The sequence below is a fragment of the Eucyclogobius newberryi genome, unplaced genomic scaffold (genome assembly GCF_026437365.1).
Source record: "Eucyclogobius newberryi isolate DKJ021-1_F unplaced genomic scaffold, fEucNew1.0.hap1 SCAF_13, whole genome shotgun sequence".
In the NCBI taxonomy this organism is placed as follows: domain Eukaryota; kingdom Metazoa; phylum Chordata; class Actinopteri; order Gobiiformes; family Gobiidae; genus Eucyclogobius; species Eucyclogobius newberryi.
The window spans coordinates 1016194-1033980 of NW_027315757.1; positions in this window are offsets into that span (position 1 = coordinate 1016194).

The window sequence follows — 17787 nt, forward strand, 5'->3', positions numbered from 1 at the left end:
GGTCTCGAACTCGCGTGAGGCGGAGCAGGGATCATCCACCCCGCACACGGCCAGACTTTGCCCGGCCAGGGAGCACCTTCTGCGGGTCGGAGGCTCCGGGTCGGAGCCCCTGGAGCCTGGAGCCCTCACCGGGCCCCGAACTCGGCTGCCGGAGGCAGTGCAGTGCCTCATGGATAAAAGGGCACCCAGCCGGTCTCGAACTCGCGTGAGGCGGAGCAGGGATCATCCACCCCGCACACGGCCAGACTTTGCCCGGCCAGGGAGCACCTTCTGCGGGTCGGAGGCTCCGGGTCGGAGCCCCTGGAGCCTGGAGCCCTCACCGGGCCCCGAACTCGGCTGCCGGAGGCAGTGCAGTGCCTCATGGATAAAAGGGCACCCAGCCGGTCTCGAACTCGCGTGAGGCGGAGCAGGGATCATCCACCCCGCACACGGCCAGACTTTGCCCGGCCAGGGAGCACCTTCTGCGGGTCGGAGGCTCCGGGTCGGAGCCCCTGGAGCCTGGAGCCCTCACCGGGCCCCGAACTCGGCTGCCGGAGGCAGTGCAGTGCCTCATGGATAAAAGGGCACCCAGCCGGTCTCGAACTCGCGTGAGGCGGAGCAGGGATCATCCACCCCGCACACGGCCAGACTTTGCCCGGCCAGGGAGCACCTTCTGCGGGTCGGAGGCTCCGGGTCGGAGCCCCTGGAGCCTGGAGCCCTCACCGGGCCCCGAACTCGGCTGCCGGAGGCAGTGCAGTGCCTCATGGATAAAAGGGCACCCAGCCGGTCTCGAACTCGCGTGAGGCGGAGCAGGGATCATCCACCCCGCACACGGCCAGACTTTGCCCGGGGAAGGGCCACTCTGGCTGGGCATGGCCCCCACTGAGCACCCCCTGGAACCCCTGGAGCCCCCGGAGCACCTCCAGAGCCACCCCCCACTCCTCCAGACTCTGCCCGGGGAAGGGCCTCTCTGGCTGGGCATGGCCTCCGCCGAGCACCCCCTGGAGCCCCCGGAGCACCTCCAGAGCCACCCCCCACTCCTCCAGACTCTGCCCGGGGAAGGGACACTCTGGCTGGGCATGGCCTCCACTGAGCACCCCCTGAAGCCCCCGGAGCACCTCCAGAGCCACCCCCCACTCTCCCCAGACTATGCCCGGGGAAGGGACACTCTGGCTGGGCATGGCCTCCACTGAGCACCCCCTGGAGCCCCCGGAGCACCTCCAGAGCCACCCCCCACTCTCCCCAGACTATGCCCGGGGAAGGGCCACTCTGGCTGGGCATGGCCTCCGCCGAGCACCCCCTGGAGCCCCCGGAGCACCTCCAGAGCCACCCCCCACTCCTCCAGACTCTGCCCGGGGAAGGGACACTCTGGCTGGGCATGGCCTCCACTGAGCACCCCCTGGAGCCCCCGGAGCACCTCCAGAGCCACCCCCCACTCTCCCCAGACTATGCCCGGGGAAGGGCCACTCTGGCTGGGCATGGCCTCCGCTGAGCACCCCCTGGAGCCCCCGGAGCACCTCCAGAGCCACCCCCCACTCTCCCCAGACTCACCCCGGGGAAGGGCCACTCTGGCTGGGCATGGCCTCCGCTGAGCACCCCCTGGAACCCCTGGAGCCCCCGGAGCACCTCCAGAGCCACCCCCCACTCCTCCAGACTCTGCCCGGGGAAGGGACACTCTGGCTGGGCATGGCCTCCACTGAGCACCCCCTGGAGCTCCCGGAGCACCTCCAGAGCCACCCCCCACTCTCCCCAGACTATGCCCGGGGAAGGGCCACTCTGGCTGGGCATGGCCTCCGCCGAGCACCCCCTGGAGCCCCCGGAGCACCTCCAGAGCCACCCCCCACTCCTCCAGACTCTGCCCGGGGAAGGGACACTCTGGCTGGGCATGGCCTCCACTGAGCACCCCCTGGAGCCCCCGGAGCACCTCCAGAGCCACCCCCCACTCTCCCCAGACTATGCCCGGGGAAGGGCCACTCTGGCTGGGCATGGCCTCCGCCGAGCACCCCCTGGAGCCCCCGGAGCACCTCCAGAGCCACCCCCCACTCCTCCAGACTCTGCCCGGGGAAGGGACACTCTGGCTGGGCATGGCCTCCACTGAGCACCCCCTGAAGCCCCCGGAGCACCTCCAGAGCCACCCCCCACTCTCCCCAGACTATGCCCGGGGAAGGGCCACTCTGGCTGGGCATGGCCTCCACTGAGCACCCCCTGGAGCCCCCGGAGCACCTCCAGAGCCACCCCCCACTCTCCCCAGACTATGCCCGGGGAAGGGCCACTCTGGCTGGGCATGGCCTCCGCCGAGCACCCCCTGGAACCCCTGGAGCCCCTCCAGAGCCACCCCCCACTCCTCCAGACTCACCCCGGGGAAGGGCCACTCTGGCTGGGCATGGCCTCCGCCGAGCACCCCCCTGGAACCCCTGGAGCCCCTCCAGAGCCACCCCCCACTCCTCCAGACTCACCCCGGGGAAGGGCAACTCTGGCTGGGCATGGCCTCCGCTGAGCACCCCCTGGAACCCCTGGAGCCCCCGGAGCACCTCCAGAGCCACCCCCCACTCCTCCAGACTCTGCCCGGGGAAGGGCCACTCTGGCTGGGCATGGCCTCCACTGAGCACCCCCTGGAGCCCCCGGAGCACCTCCAGAGCCACCCCCCACTCTCCCCAGACTATGCCCGGGGAAGGGCCACTCTGGCTGGGCATGGCCTCCGCCGAGCACCCCCTGGAGCCCCCGGAGAACCTCCAGAGCCACCCCCCACTCCTCCAGACTCTGCCCGGGGAAGGGACACTCTGGCTGGGCATGGCCTCCACTGAGCACCCCCTGGAGCCCCCGGAGCACCTCCAGAGCCACCCCCCACTCTCCCCAGACTATGCCCGGGGAAGGGCCACTCTGGCTGGGCATGGCCTCCGCCGAGCACCCCCTGGAGCCCCCGGAGCACCTCCAGAGCCACCCCCCACTCCTCCAGACTCTGCCCGGGGAAGGGACACTCTGGCTGGGCATGGCCTCCACTGAGCACCCCCTGAAGCCCCCGGAGCACCTCCAGAGCCACCCCCCACTCTCCCCAGACTATGCCCGGGGAAGGGCCACTCTGGCTGGGCATGGCCTCCACTGAGCACCCCCTGGAGCCCCCGGAGCACCTCCAGAGCCACCCCCCACTCTCCCCAGACTATGCCCGGGGAAGGGCCACTCTGGCTGGGCATGGCCTCCGCCGAGCACCCCCTGGAACCCCTGGAGCCCCTCCAGAGCCACCCCCCACTCCTCCAGACTCACCCCGGGGAAGGGCCACTCTGGCTGGGCATGGCCTCCGCCGAGCACCCCCCTGGAACCCCTGGAGCCCCTCCAGAGCCACCCCCCACTCCTCCAGACTCACCCCGGGGAAGGGCAACTCTGGCTGGGCATGGCCTCCGCTGAGCACCCCCTGGAACCCCTGGAGCCCCCGGAGCACCTCCAGAGCCACCCCCCACTCCTCCAGACTCTGCCCGGGGAAGGGCCACTCTGGCTGGGCATGGCCTCCGCCGAGCACCCCCTGGAACCCCTGGAGCCCCCGGAGCACCTCCAGAGCCACCCCCCACTCCTCCAGACTCTGCCCGGGGAAGGGCCACTCTGGCTGGGCATGGCCTCCACTGAGCACCCCCTGGAGCCCCCGGAGCACCTCCAGAGCCACCCCCCACTCTCCCCAGACTATGCCCGGGGAAGGGCCACTCTGGCTGGGCATGGCCTCCGCCGAGCACCCCCTGGAACCCCTGGAGCCCCCGGAGCACCTCCAGAGCCACCCCCCACTCCTCCAGACTCTGCACGGGGAAGGGACACTCTGGCTGTGCATGGCCTCCACTGAGCACCCCCTGGAGCCCCCGGAGCACCTCCAGAGCCACCCCCCACTCTCCCCAGACTATGCCCGGGGAAGGGCCACTCTGGCTGGGCATGGCCTCCGCCGAGCACCCCCTGGAACCCCTGGAGCCCCCGGAGCACCTCCAGAGCCACCCCCCACTCCTCCAGACTCTGCACGGGGAAGGGACACTCTGGCTGGGCATGGCCTCCACTGAGCACCCCCTGGAGCCCCCGGAGCACCTCCAGAGCCACCCCCCACTCTCCCCAGACTATGCCCGGGGAAGGGCCACTCTGGCTGGGCATGGCCTCCGCCGAGCACCCCCTGGAACCCCTGGAGCCCCTCCAGAGCCACCCCCCACTCCTCCAGACTCACCCCGGGGAAGGGCAACTCTGGCTGGGCATGGCCCCCACTGAGCACCCCCTGGAACCCCTGGAGCCCCCGGAGCACCTCCAGAGCCACCCCCCACTCCTCCAGACTCTGCCCGGGGAAGGGCCTCTCTGGCTGGGCATGGCCTCCGCCGAGCACCCCCTGGAGCCCCCGGAGCACCTCCAGAGCCACCCCCCACTCCTCCAGACTCTGCCCGGGGAAGGGACACTCTGGCTGGGCATGGCCTCCACTGAGCACCCCCTGAAGCCCCCGGAGCACCTCCAGAGCCACCCCCCACTCTCCCCAGACTATGCCCGGGGAAGGGACACTCTGGCTGGGCATGGCCTCCACTGAGCACCCCCTGGAGCCCCCGGAGCACCTCCAGAGCCACCCCCCACTCTCCCCAGACTATGCCCGGGGAAGGGCCACTCTGGCTGGGCATGGCCTCCGCCGAGCACCCCCTGGAGCCCCCGGAGCACCTCCAGAGCCACCCCCCACTCCTCCAGACTCTGCCCGGGGAAGGGACACTCTGGCTGGGCATGGCCTCCACTGAGCACCCTCTGGAGCCCCCAGAGCACCTCCAGAGCCACCCCCCACTCTCCCCAGACTATGCCCGGGGAAGGGCCACTCTGGCTGGGCATGGCCTCCGCTGAGCACCCCCTGGAGCCCCCGGAGCACCTCCAGAGCCACCCCCCACTCTCCCCAGACTCACCCCGGGGAAGGGCCACTCTGGCTGGGCATGGCCTCCGCTGAGCACCCCCTGGAACCCCTGGAGCCCCCGGAGCACCTCCAGAGCCACCCCCCACTCCTCCAGACTCTGCCCGGGGAAGGGACACTCTGGCTGGGCATGGCCTCCACTGAGCACCCCCTGGAGCCCCCGGAGCACCTCCAGAGCCACCCCCCACTCTCCCCAGACTATGCCCGGGGAAGGGCCACTCTGGCTGGGCATGGCCTCCGCCGAGCACCCCCTGGAGCCCCCGGAGCACCTCCAGAGCCACCCCCCACTCCTCCAGACTCTGCCCGGGGAAGGGACACTCTGGCTGGGCATGGCCTCCACTGAGCACCCCCTGGAGCCCCCGGAGCACCTCCAGAGCCACCCCCCACTCTCCCCAGACTATGCCCGGGGAAGGGCCACTCTGGCTGGGCATGGCCTCCGCCGAGCACCCCCTGGAGCCCCCGGAGCACCTCCAGAGCCACCCCCCACTCCTCCAGACTCTGCCCGGGGAAGGGACACTCTGGCTGGGCATGGCCTCCGCTGAGCACCCCCTGAAGCCCCCGGAGCACCTCCACAGCCACCCCCCACTCTCCCCAGACTATGCCCGGGGAAGGGCCACTCTGGCTGGGCATGGCCTCCACTGAGCACCCCCTGGAGCCCCCGGAGCACCTCCAGAGCCACCCCCCACTCTCCCCAGACTATGCCCGGGGAAGGGCCACTCTGGCTGGGCATGGCCTCCGCCGAGCACCCCCTGGAACCCCTGGAGCCCCTCCAGAGCCACCCCCCACTCCTCCAGACTCACCCCGGGGAAGGGCAACTCTGGCTGGGCATGGCCTCCGCTGAGCACCCCCTGGAACCCCTGGAGCCCCCGGAGCACCTCCAGAGCCACCCCCCACTCCTCCAGACTCTGCCCGGGGAAGGGCCACTCTGGCTGGGCATGGCCTCCGCCGAGCACCCCCTGGAACCCCTGGAGCCCCCGGAGCACCTCCAGAGCCACCCCCCACTCCTCCAGACTCTGCCCGGGGAAGGGCCACTCTGGCTGGGCATGGCCTCCACTGAGCACCCCCAGGAGCCCCCGGAGCACCTCCAGAGCCACCCCCCACTCCTCCAGACTCTGCCCGGGGAAGGGACACTCTGGCTGGGCATGGCCTCCACTGAGCACCCTCTGGAGCCCCCAGAGCACCTCCAGAGCCACCCCCCACTCTCCCCAGACTATGCCCGGGGAAGGGCCACTCTGGCTGGGCATGGCCTCCGCTGAGCACCCCCTGGAGCCCCCGGAGCACCTCCAGAGCCACCCCCCACTCTCCCCAGACTCACCCCGGGGAAGGGCCACTCTGGCTGGGCATGGCCTCCGCTGAGCACCCCCTGGAACCCCTGGAGCCCCCGGAGCACCTCCAGAGCCACCCCCCACTCCTCCAGACTCTGCCCGGGGAAGGGACACTCTGGCTGGGCATGGCCTCCACTGAGCACCCCCTGGAGCCCCCGGAGCACCTCCAGAGCCACCCCCCACTCTCCCCAGACTATGCCCGGGGAAGGGCCACTCTGGCTGGGCATGGCCTCCGCCGAGCACCCCCTGGAGCCCCCGGAGCACCTCCAGAGCCACCCCCCACTCCTCCAGACTCTGCCCGGGGAAGGGACACTCTGGCTGGGCATGGCCTCCACTGAGCACCCCCTGGAGCCCCCGGAGCACCTCCAGAGCCACCCCCCACTCTCCCCAGACTATGCCCGGGGAAGGGCCACTCTGGCTGGGCATGGCCTCCGCCGAGCACCCCCTGGAGCCCCCGGAGCACCTCCAGAGCCACCCCCCACTCCTCCAGACTCTGCCCGGGGAAGGGACACTCTGGCTGGGCATGGCCTCCACTGAGCACCCCCTGAAGCCCCCGGAGCACCTCCAGAGCCACCCCCCACTCTCCCCAGACTATGCCCGGGGAAGGGCCACTCTGGCTGGGCATGGCCTCCACTGAGCACCCCCTGGAGCCCCCGGAGCACCTCCAGAGCCACCCCCCACTCTCCCCAGACTATGCCCGGGGAAGGGCCACTCTGGCTGGGCATGGCCTCCGCCGAGCACCCCCTGGAACCCCTGGAGCCCCTCCAGAGCCACCCCCCACTCCTCCAGACTCACCCCGGGGAAGGGCCACTCTGGCTGGGCATGGCCTCCGCCGAGCACCCCCCTGGAACCCCTGGAGCCCCTCCAGAGCCACCCCCCACTCCTCCAGACTCACCCCGGGGAAGGGCAACTCTGGCTGGGCATGGCCTCCGCTGAGCACCCCCTGGAACCCCTGGAGCCCCCGGAGCACCTCCAGAGCCACCCCCCACTCCTCCAGACTCTGCCCGGGGAAGGGCCACTCTGGCTGGGCATGGCCTCCGCCGAGCACCCCCTGGAACCCCTGGAGCCCCCGGAGCACCTCCAGAGCCACCCCCCACTCCTCCAGACTCTGCCCGGGGAAGGGCCACTCTGGCTGGGCATGGCCTCCACTGAGCACCCCCTGGAGCCCCCGGAGCACCTCCAGAGCCACCCCCCACTCCTCCAGACTCTGCCCGGGGAAGGGACACTCTGGCTGGGCATGGCCTCCACTGAGCACCCTCTGGAGCCCCCAGAGCACCTCCAGAGCCACCCCCCACTCTCCCCAGACTATGCCCGGGGAAGGGCCACTCTGGCTGGGCATGGCCTCCGCTGAGCACCCCCTGGAGCCCCCGGAGCACCTCCAGAGCCACCCCCCACTCTCCCCAGACTCACCCCGGGGAAGGGCCAATCTGGCTGGGCATGGCCTCCGCTGAGCACCCCCTGGAACCCCTGGAGCCCCCGGAGCACCTCCAGAGCCACCCCCCACTCCTCCAGACTCTGCCCGGGGAAGGGACACTCTGGCTGGGCATGGCCTCCACTGAGCACCCCCTGGAGCCCCCGGAGCACCTCCAGAGCCACCCCCCACTCTCCCCAGACTATGCCCGGGGAAGGGCCACTCTGGCTGGGCATGGCCTCCGCCGAGCACCCCCTGGAGCCCCCGGAGCACCTCCAGAGCCACCCCCCACTCCTCCAGACTCTGCCCGGGGAAGGGACACTCTGGCTGGGCATGGCCTCCACTGAGCACCCCCTGGAGCCCCCGGAGCACCTCCAGAGCCACCCCCCACTCTCCCCAGACTATGCCCGGGGAAGGGCCACTCTGGCTGGGCATGGCCTCCGCCGAGCACCCCCTGGAGCCCCCGGAGCACCTCCAGAGCCACCCCCCACTCCTCCAGACTCTGCCCGGGGAAGGGACACTCTGGCTGGGCATGGCCTCCACTGAGCACCCCCTGAAGCCCCCGGAGCACCTCCAGAGCCACCCCCCACTCTCCCCAGACTCACCCCGGGGAAGGGCCACTCTGGCTGGGCATGGCCTCCACTGAGCACCCCCTGGAGCCCCCGGAGCACCTCCAGAGCCACCCCCCACTCTCCCCAGACTATGCCCGGGGAAGGGCCACTCTGGCTGGGCATGGCCTCCGCCGAGCACCCCCTGGAACCCCTGGAGCCCCTCCAGAGCCACCCCCCACTCCTCCAGACTCACCCCGGGGAAGGGCCACTCTGGCTGGGCATGGCCTCCGCCGAGCACCCCCCTGGAACCCCTGGAGCCCCTCCAGAGCCACCCCCCACTCCTCCAGACTCACCCCGGGGAAGGGCAACTCTGGCTGGGCATGGCCTCCGCTGAGCACCCCCTGGAACCCCTGGAGCCCCCGGAGCACCTCCAGAGCCACCCCCCACTCCTCCAGACTCTGCCCGGGGAAGGGCCACTCTGGCTGGGCATGGCCTCCGCCGAGCACCCCCTGGAACCCCTGGAGCCCCCGGAGCACCTCCAGAGCCACCCCCCACTCCTCCAGACTCTGCCCGGGGAAGGGCCACTCTGGCTGGGCATGGCCTCCACTGAGCACCCCCTGGAGCCCCCGGAGCACCTCCAGAGCCACCCCCCACTCTCCCCAGACTATGCCCGGGGAAGGGCCACTCTGGCTGGGCATGGCCTCCGCCGAGCACCCCCTGGAACCCCTGGAGCCCCCGGAGCACCTCCAGAGCCACCCCCCACTCCTCCAGACTCTGCACGGGGAAGGGACACTCTGGCTGGGCATGGCCTCCACTGAGCACCCCCTGGAGCCCCCGGAGCACCTCCAGAGCCACCCCCCACTCTCCCCAGACTATGCCCGGGGAAGGGCCACTCTGGCTGGGCATGGCCTCCGCCGAGCACCCCCTGGAACCCCTGGAGCCCCTCCAGAGCCACCCCCCACTCCTCCAGACTCACCCCGGGGAAGGGCAACTCTGGCTGGGCATGGCCCCCACTGAGCACCCCCTGGAACCCCTGGAGCCCCCGGAGCACCTCCAGAGCCACCCCCCACTCCTCCAGACTCTGCCCGGGGAAGGGCCTCTCTGGCTGGGCATGGCCTCCGCCGAGCACCCCCTGGAGCCCCCGGAGCACCTCCAGAGCCACCCCCCACTCCTCCAGACTCTGCCCGGGGAAGGGACACTCTGGCTGGGCATGGCCTCCACTGAGCACCCCCTGAAGCCCCCGGAGCACCTCCAGAGCCACCCCCCACTCTCCCCAGACTATGCCCGGGGAAGGGACACTCTGGCTGGGCATGGCCTCCACTGAGCACCCCCTGGAGCCCCCGGAGCACCTCCAGAGCCACCCCCCACTCTCCCCAGACTATGCCCGGGGAAGGGCCACTCTGGCTGGGCATGGCCTCCGCCGAGCACCCCCTGGAGCCCCCGGAGCACCTCCAGAGCCACCCCCCACTCCTCCAGACTCTGCCCGGGGAAGGGACACTCTGGCTGGGCATGGCCTCCACTGAGCACCCTCTGGAGCCCCCAGAGCACCTCCAGAGCCACCCCCCACTCTCCCCAGACTATGCCCGGGGAAGGGCCACTCTGGCTGGGCATGGCCTCCGCTGAGCACCCCCTGGAGCCCCCGGAGCACCTCCAGAGCCACCCCCCACTCTCCCCAGACTCACCCCGGGGAAGGGCCACTCTGGCTGGGCATGGCCTCCGCTGAGCACCCCCTGGAACCCCTGGAGCCCCCGGAGCACCTCCAGAGCCACCCCCCACTCCTCCAGACTCTGCCCGGGGAAGGGACACTCTGGCTGGGCATGGCCTCCACTGAGCACCCCCTGGAGCCCCCGGAGCACCTCCAGAGCCACCCCCCACTCTCCCCAGACTATGCCCGGGGAAGGGCCACTCTGGCTGGGCATGGCCTCCGCCGAGCACCCCCTGGAGCCCCCGGAGCACCTCCAGAGCCACCCCCCACTCCTCCAGACTCTGCCCGGGGAAGGGACACTCTGGCTGGGCATGGCCTCCACTGAGCACCCCCTGGAGCCCCCGGAGCACCTCCAGAGCCACCCCCCACTCTCCCCAGACTATGCCCGGGGAAGGGCCACTCTGGCTGGGCATGGCCTCCGCCGAGCACCCCCTGGAGCCCCCGGAGCACCTCCAGAGCCACCCCCCACTCCTCCAGACTCTGCCCGGGGAAGGGACACTCTGGCTGGGCATGGCCTCCGCTGAGCACCCCCTGAAGCCCCCGGAGCACCTCCACAGCCACCCCCCACTCTCCCCAGACTATGCCCGGGGAAGGGCCACTCTGGCTGGGCATGGCCTCCACTGAGCACCCCCTGGAGCCCCCGGAGCACCTCCAGAGCCACCCCCCACTCTCCCCAGACTATGCCCGGGGAAGGGCCACTCTGGCTGGGCATGGCCTCCGCCGAGCACCCCCTGGAACCCCTGGAGCCCCTCCAGAGCCACCCCCCACTCCTCCAGACTCACCCCGGGGAAGGGCAACTCTGGCTGGGCATGGCCTCCGCTGAGCACCCCCTGGAACCCCTGGAGCCCCCGGAGCACCTCCAGAGCCACCCCCCACTCCTCCAGACTCTGCCCGGGGAAGGGCCACTCTGGCTGGGCATGGCCTCCGCCGAGCACCCCCTGGAACCCCTGGAGCCCCCGGAGCACCTCCAGAGCCACCCCCCACTCCTCCAGACTCTGCCCGGGGAAGGGCCACTCTGGCTGGGCATGGCCTCCACTGAGCACCCCCTGGAGCCCCCGGAGCACCTCCAGAGCCACCCCCCACTCTCCCCAGACTATGCCCGGGGAAGGGCCACTCTGGCTGGGCATGGCCTCCGCCGAGCACCCCCTGGAGCCCCCGGAGCACCTCCAGAGCCACCCCCCACTCCTCCAGACTCTGCCCGGGGAAGGGACACTCTGGCTGGGCATGGCCTCCACTGAGCACCCTCTGGAGCCCCCAGAGCACCTCCAGAGCCACCCCCCACTCTCCCCAGACTATGCCCGGGGAAGGGCCACTCTGGCTGGGCATGGCCTCCGCTGAGCACCCCCTGGAGCCCCCGGAGCACCTCCAGAGCCACCCCCCACTCTCCCCAGACTCACCCCGGGGAAGGGCCACTCTGGCTGGGCATGGCCTCCGCTGAGCACCCCCTGGAACCCCTGGAGCCCCCGGAGCACCTCCAGAGCCACCCCCCACTCCTCCAGACTCTGCCCGGGGAAGGGACACTCTGGCTGGGCATGGCCTCCACTGAGCACCCCCTGGAGCCCCCGGAGCACCTCCAGAGCCACCCCCCACTCTCCCCAGACTATGCCCGGGGAAGGGCCACTCTGGCTGGGCATGGCCTCCGCCGAGCACCCCCTGGAGCCCCCGGAGCACCTCCAGAGCCACCCCCCACTCCTCCAGACTCTGCCCGGGGAAGGGACACTCTGGCTGGGCATGGCCTCCACTGAGCACCCCCTGGAGCCCCCGGAGCACCTCCAGAGCCACCCCCCACTCTCCCCAGACTATGCCCGGGGAAGGGCCACTCTGGCTGGGCATGGCCTCCGCCGAGCACCCCCTGGAGCCCCCGGAGCCCCCGGAGCACCTCCAGAGCCACCCCCCACTCCTCCAGACTCTGCACGGGGAAGGGACACTCTGGCTGGGCATGGCCTCCACTGAGCACCCCCTGGAGCCCCCGGAGCACCTCCAGAGCCACCCCCCACTCTCCCCAGACTATGCCCGGGGAAGGGCCACTCTGGCTGGGCATGGCCTCCGCCGAGCACCCCCTGGAACCCCTGGAGCCCCTCCAGAGCCACCCCCCACTCCTCCAGACTCACCCCGGGGAAGGGCAACTCTGGCTGGGCATGGCCCCCACTGAGCATCCCCTGGAACCCCTGGAGCCCCCGGAGCACCTCCAGAGCCACCCCCCACTCCTCCAGACTCTGCCCGGGGAAGGGCCTCTCTGGCTGGGCATGGCCTCCGCCGAGCACCCCCTGGAGCCCCCGGAGCACCTCCAGAGCCACCCCCCACTCCTCCAGACTCTGCCCGGGGAAGGGACACTCTGGCTGGGCATGGCCTCCACTGAGCACCCCCTGAAGCCCCCGGAGCACCTCCAGAGCCACCCCCCACTCTCCCCAGACTATGCCCGGGGAAGGGACACTCTGGCTGGGCATGGCCTCCACTGAGCACCCCCTGGAGCCCCCGGAGCACCTCCAGAGCCACCCCCCACTCTCCCCAGACTATGCCCGGGGAAGGGCCACTCTGGCTGGGCATGGCCTCCGCCGAGCACCCCCTGGAGCCCCCGGAGCACCTCCAGAGCCACCCCCCACTCCTCCAGACTCTGCCCGGGGAAGGGACACTCTGGCTGGGCATGGCCTCCACTGAGCACCCTCTGGAGCCCCCAGAGCACCTCCAGAGCCACCCCCCACTCTCCCCAGACTATGCCCGGGGAAGGGCCACTCTGGCTGGGCATGGCCTCCGCTGAGCACCCCCTGGAGCCCCCGGAGCACCTCCAGAGCCACCCCCCACTCTCCCCAGACTCACCCCGGGGAAGGGCCACTCTGGCTGGGCATGGCCTCCGCTGAGCACCCCCTGGAACCCCTGGAGCCCCCGGAGCACCTCCAGAGCCACCCCCCACTCCTCCAGACTCTGCCCGGGGAAGGGACACTCTGGCTGGGCATGGCCTCCACTGAGCACCCCCTGGAGCCCCCGGAGCACCTCCAGAGCCACCCCCCACTCTCCCCAGACTATGCCCGGGGAAGGGCCACTCTGGCTGGGCATGGCCTCCGCCGAGCACCCCCTGGAGCCCCCGGAGCACCTCCAGAGCCACCCCCCACTCCTCCAGACTCTGCCCGGGGAAGGGACACTCTGGCTGGGCATGGCCTCCACTGAGCACCCCCTGGAGCCCCCGGAGCACCTCCAGAGCCACCCCCCACTCTCCCCAGACTATGCCCGGGGAAGGGCCACTCTGGCTGGGCATGGCCTCCGCCGAGCACCCCCTGGAGCCCCCGGAGCACCTCCAGAGCCACCCCCCACTCCTCCAGACTCTGCCCGGGGAAGGGACACTCTGGCTGGGCATGGCCTCCGCTGAGCACCCCCTGAAGCCCCCGGAGCACCTCCACAGCCACCCCCCACTCTCCCCAGACAATGCCCGGGGAAGGGCCACTCTGGCTGGGCATGGCCTCCACTGAGCACCCCCTGGAGCCCCCGGAGCACCTCCAGAGCCACCCCCCACTCTCCCCAGACTATGCCCGGGGAAGGGCCACTCTGGCTGGGCATGGCCTCCGCCGAGCACCCCCTGGAACCCCTGGAGCCCCTCCAGAGCCACCCCCCACTCCTCCAGACTCACCCCGGGGAAGGGCCACTCTGGCTGGGCATGGCCTCCGCCGAGCACCCCCCTGGAACCCCTGGAGCCCCTCCAGAGCCACCCCCCACTCCTCCAGACTCACCCCGGGGAAGGGCAACTCTGGCTGGGCATGGCCTCCGCTGAGCACCCCCTGGAACCCCTGGAGCCCCCGGAGCACCTCCAGAGCCACCCCCCACTCCTCCAGACTCTGCCCGGGGAAGGGCCACTCTGGCTGGGCATGGCCTCCGCCGAGCACCCCCTGGAACCCCTGGAGCCCCCGGAGCACCTCCAGAGCCACCCCCCACTCCTCCAGACTCTGCCCGGGGAAGGGCCACTCTGGCTGGGCATGGCCTCCACTGAGCACCCCCTGGAGCCCCCGGAGCACCTCCAGAGCCACCCCCCACTCCCCCCAGACTATGCCCGGGGAAGGGCCACTCTGGCTGGGCATGGCCTCCGCCGAGCACCCCCTGGAGCCCCCGGAGCACCTCCAGAGCCACCCCCCACTCCTCCAGACTCTGCCCGGGGAAGGGACACTCTGGCTGGGCATGGCCTCCACTGAGCACCCTCTGGAGCCCCCGGAGCACCTCCAGAGCCACCCCCCACTCCTCCAGACTCTGCCCGGGGAAGGGACACTCTGGCTGGGCATGGCCTCCACTGAGCACCCCCTGGAGCCCCCGGAGCACCTCCAGAGCCACCCCCCACTCTCCCCAGACTATGCCCGGGGAAGGGCCACTCTGGCTGGGCATGGCCTCCGCCGAGCACCCCCTGGAGCCCCCGGAGCACCTCCAGAGCCACCCCCCACTCCTCCAGACTCTGCCCGGGGAAGGGACACTCTGGCTGGGCATGGCCTCCACTGAGCACCCCCTGGAGCCCCCGGAGCACCTCCAGAGCCACCCCCCACTCTCCCCAGACTATGCCCGGGGAAGGGCCACTCTGGCTGGGCATGGCCTCCACTGAGCACCCCCTGGAGCCCCCGGAGCACCTCCAGAGCCACCCCCCACTCTCCCCAGACTATGCCCGGGGAAGGGCCACTCTGGCTGGGCATGGCCTCCGCCGAGCACCCCCTGGAACCCCTGGAGCCCCTCCAGAGCCACCCCCCACTCCTCCAGACTCACCCCGGGGAAGGGCCACTCTGGCTGGGCATGGCCTCCGCCGAGCACCCCCCTGGAACCCCTGGAGCCCCTCCAGAGCCACCCCCCACTCCTCCAGACTCACCCCGGGGAAGGGCAACTCTGGCTGGGCATGGCCTCCGCTGAGCACCCCCTGGAACCCCTGGAGCCCCCGGAGCACCTCCAGAGCCACCCCCCACTCCTCCAGACTCTGCCCGGGGAAGGGCCACTCTGGCTGGGCATGGCCTCCGCCGAGCACCCCCTGGAACCCCTGGAGCCCCCGGAGCACCTCCAGAGCCACCCCCCACTCCTCCAGACTCTGCCCGGGGAAGGGCCACTCTGGCTGGGCATGGCCTCCACTGAGCACCCCCTGGAGCCCCCGGAGCACCTCCAGAGCCACCCCCCACTCTCCCCAGACTATGCCCGGGGAAGGGCCACTCTGGCTGGGCATGGCCTCCGCCGAGCACCCCCTGGAACCCCTGGAGCCCCCGGAGCACCTCCAGAGCCACCCCCCACTCCTCCAGACTCTGCACGGGGAAGGGACACTCTGGCTGGGCATGGCCTCCGCCGAGCACCCCCTGGAACCCCTGGAGCCCCCGGAGCACCTCCAGAGCCACCCCCCACTCCTCCAGACTCTGCACGGGGAAGGGACACTCTGGCTGGGCATGGCCTCCACTGAGCACCCCCTGGAGCCCCCGGAGCACCTCCAGAGCCACCCCCCACTCTCCCCAGACTATGCCCGGGGAAGGGCCACTCTGGCTGGGCATGGCCTCCGCCGAGCACCCCCTGGAACCCCTGGAGCCCCTCCAGAGCCACCCCCCACTCCTCCAGACTCACCCCGGGGAAGGGCAACTCTGGCTGGGCATGGCCCCCACTGAGCACCCCCTGGAACCCCTGGAGCCCCCGGAGCACCTCCAGAGCCACCCCCCACTCCTCCAGACTCTGCCCGGGGAAGGGCCTCTCTGGCTGAGCATGGCCTCCGCCGAGCACCCCCTGGAGCCCCCGGAGCACCTCCAGAGCCACCCCCCACTCCTCCAGACTCTGCCCGGGGAAGGGACACTCTGGCTGGGCATGGCCTCCACTGAGCACCCCCTGAAGCCCCCGGAGCACCTCCAGAGCCACCCCCCACTCTCCCCAGACTATGCCCGGGGAAGGGACACTCTGGCTGGGCATGGCCTCCACTGAGCACCCCCTGGAGCCCCCGGAGCACCTCCAGAGCCACCCCCCACTCTCCCCAGACTATGCCCGGGGAAGGGCCACTCTGGCTGGGCATGGCCTCCGCCGAGCACCCCCTGGAGCCCCCGGAGCACCTCCAGAGCCACCCCCCACTCCTCCAGACTCTGCCCGGGGAAGGGACACTCTGGCTTGACATGGCCTCCACTGAGCACCCTCTGGAGCCCCCAGAGCACCTCCAGAGCCACCCCCCACTCTCCCCAGACTATGCCCGGGGAAGGGCCACTCTGGCTGGGCATGGCCTCCGCTGAGCACCCCCTGGAGCCCCCGGAGCACCTCCAGAGCCACCCCCCACTCTCCCCAGACTCACCCCGGGGAAGGGCCACTCTGGCTGGACATGGCCTCCGCTGAGCACCCCCTGGAACCCCTGGAGCCCCCGGAGCACCTCCAGAGCCACCCCCCACTCCTCCAGACTCTGCCCGGGGAAGGGACACTCTGGCTGGGCATGGCCTCCACTGAGCACCCCCTGGAGCCCCCGGAGCACCTCCAGAGCCACCCCCCACTCTCCCCAGACTATGCCCGGGGAAGGGCCACTCTGGCTGGGCATGGCCTCCGCCGAGCACCCCCTGGAGCCCCCGGAGCACCTCCAGAGCCACCCCCCACTCCTCCAGACTCTGCCCGGGGAAGGGACACTCTGGCTGGGCATGGCCTCCACTGAGCACCCCCTGGAGCCCCCGGAGCACCTCCAGAGCCACCCCCCACTCTCCCCAGACTATGCCCGGGGAAGGGCCACTCTGGCTGGGCATGGCCTCCGCCGAGCACCCCCTGGAGCCCCCGGAGCACCTCCAGAGCCACCCCCCACTCCTCCAGACTCTGCCCGGGGAAGGGACACTCTGGCTGGGCATGGCCTCCGCTGAGCACCCCCTGAAGCCCCCGGAGCACCTCCACAGCCACCCCCCACTCTCCCCAGACTATGCCCGGGGAAGGGCCACTCTGGCTGGGCATGGCCTCCACTGAGCACCCCCTGGAGCCCCCGGAGCACCTCCAGAGCCACCCCCCACTCTCCCCAGACTATGCCCGGGGAAGGGCCACTCTGGCTGGGCATGGCCTCCGCCGAGCACCCCCTGGAACCCCTGGAGCCCCTCCAGAGCCACCCCCCACTCCTCCAGACTCACCCCGGGGAAGGGCCACTCTGGCTGGGCATGGCCTCCGCCGAGCACCCCCCTGGAACCCCTGGAGCCCCTCCAGAGCCACCCCCCACTCCTCCAGACTCACCCCGGGGAAGGGCAACTCTGGCTGGGCATGGCCTCCGCTGAGCACCCCCTGGAACCCCTGGAGCCCCCGGAGCACCTCCAGAGCCACCCCCCACTCCTCCAGACTCTGCCCGGGGAAGGGCCACTCTGGCTGGGCATGGCCTCCGCCGAGCACCCCCTGGAACCCCTGGAGCCCCCGGAGCACCTCCAGAGCCACCCCCCACTCCTCCAGACTCTGCCCGGGGAAGGGCCACTCTGGCTGGGCATGGCCTCCACTGAGCACCCCCTGGAGCCCCCGGAGCACCTCCAGAGCCACCCCCCACTCTCCCCAGACTATGCCCGGGGAAGGGCCACTCTGGCTGGGCATGGCCTCCGCCGAGCACCCCCTGGAGCCCCCGGAGCACCTCCAGAGCCACCCCCCACTCCTCCAGACTCTGCCCGGGGAAGGGCCACTCTGGCTGGGCATGGCCTCCACTGAGCACCCTCTGGAGCCCCCAGAGCACCTCCAGAGCCACCCCCCACTCTCCCCAGACTATGCCCGGGGAAGGGCCACTCTGGCTGGGCATGGCCTCCGCTGAGCACCCCCTGGAGCCCCCGGAGCACCTCCAGAGCCACCCCCCACTCTCCCCAGACTCACCCCGGGGAAGGGCCACTCTGGCTGGGCATGGCCTCCGCTGAGCACCCCCTGGAACCCCTGGAGCCCCCGGAGCACCTCCAGAGCCACCCCCCACTCCTCCAGACTCTGCCCGGGGAAGGGAC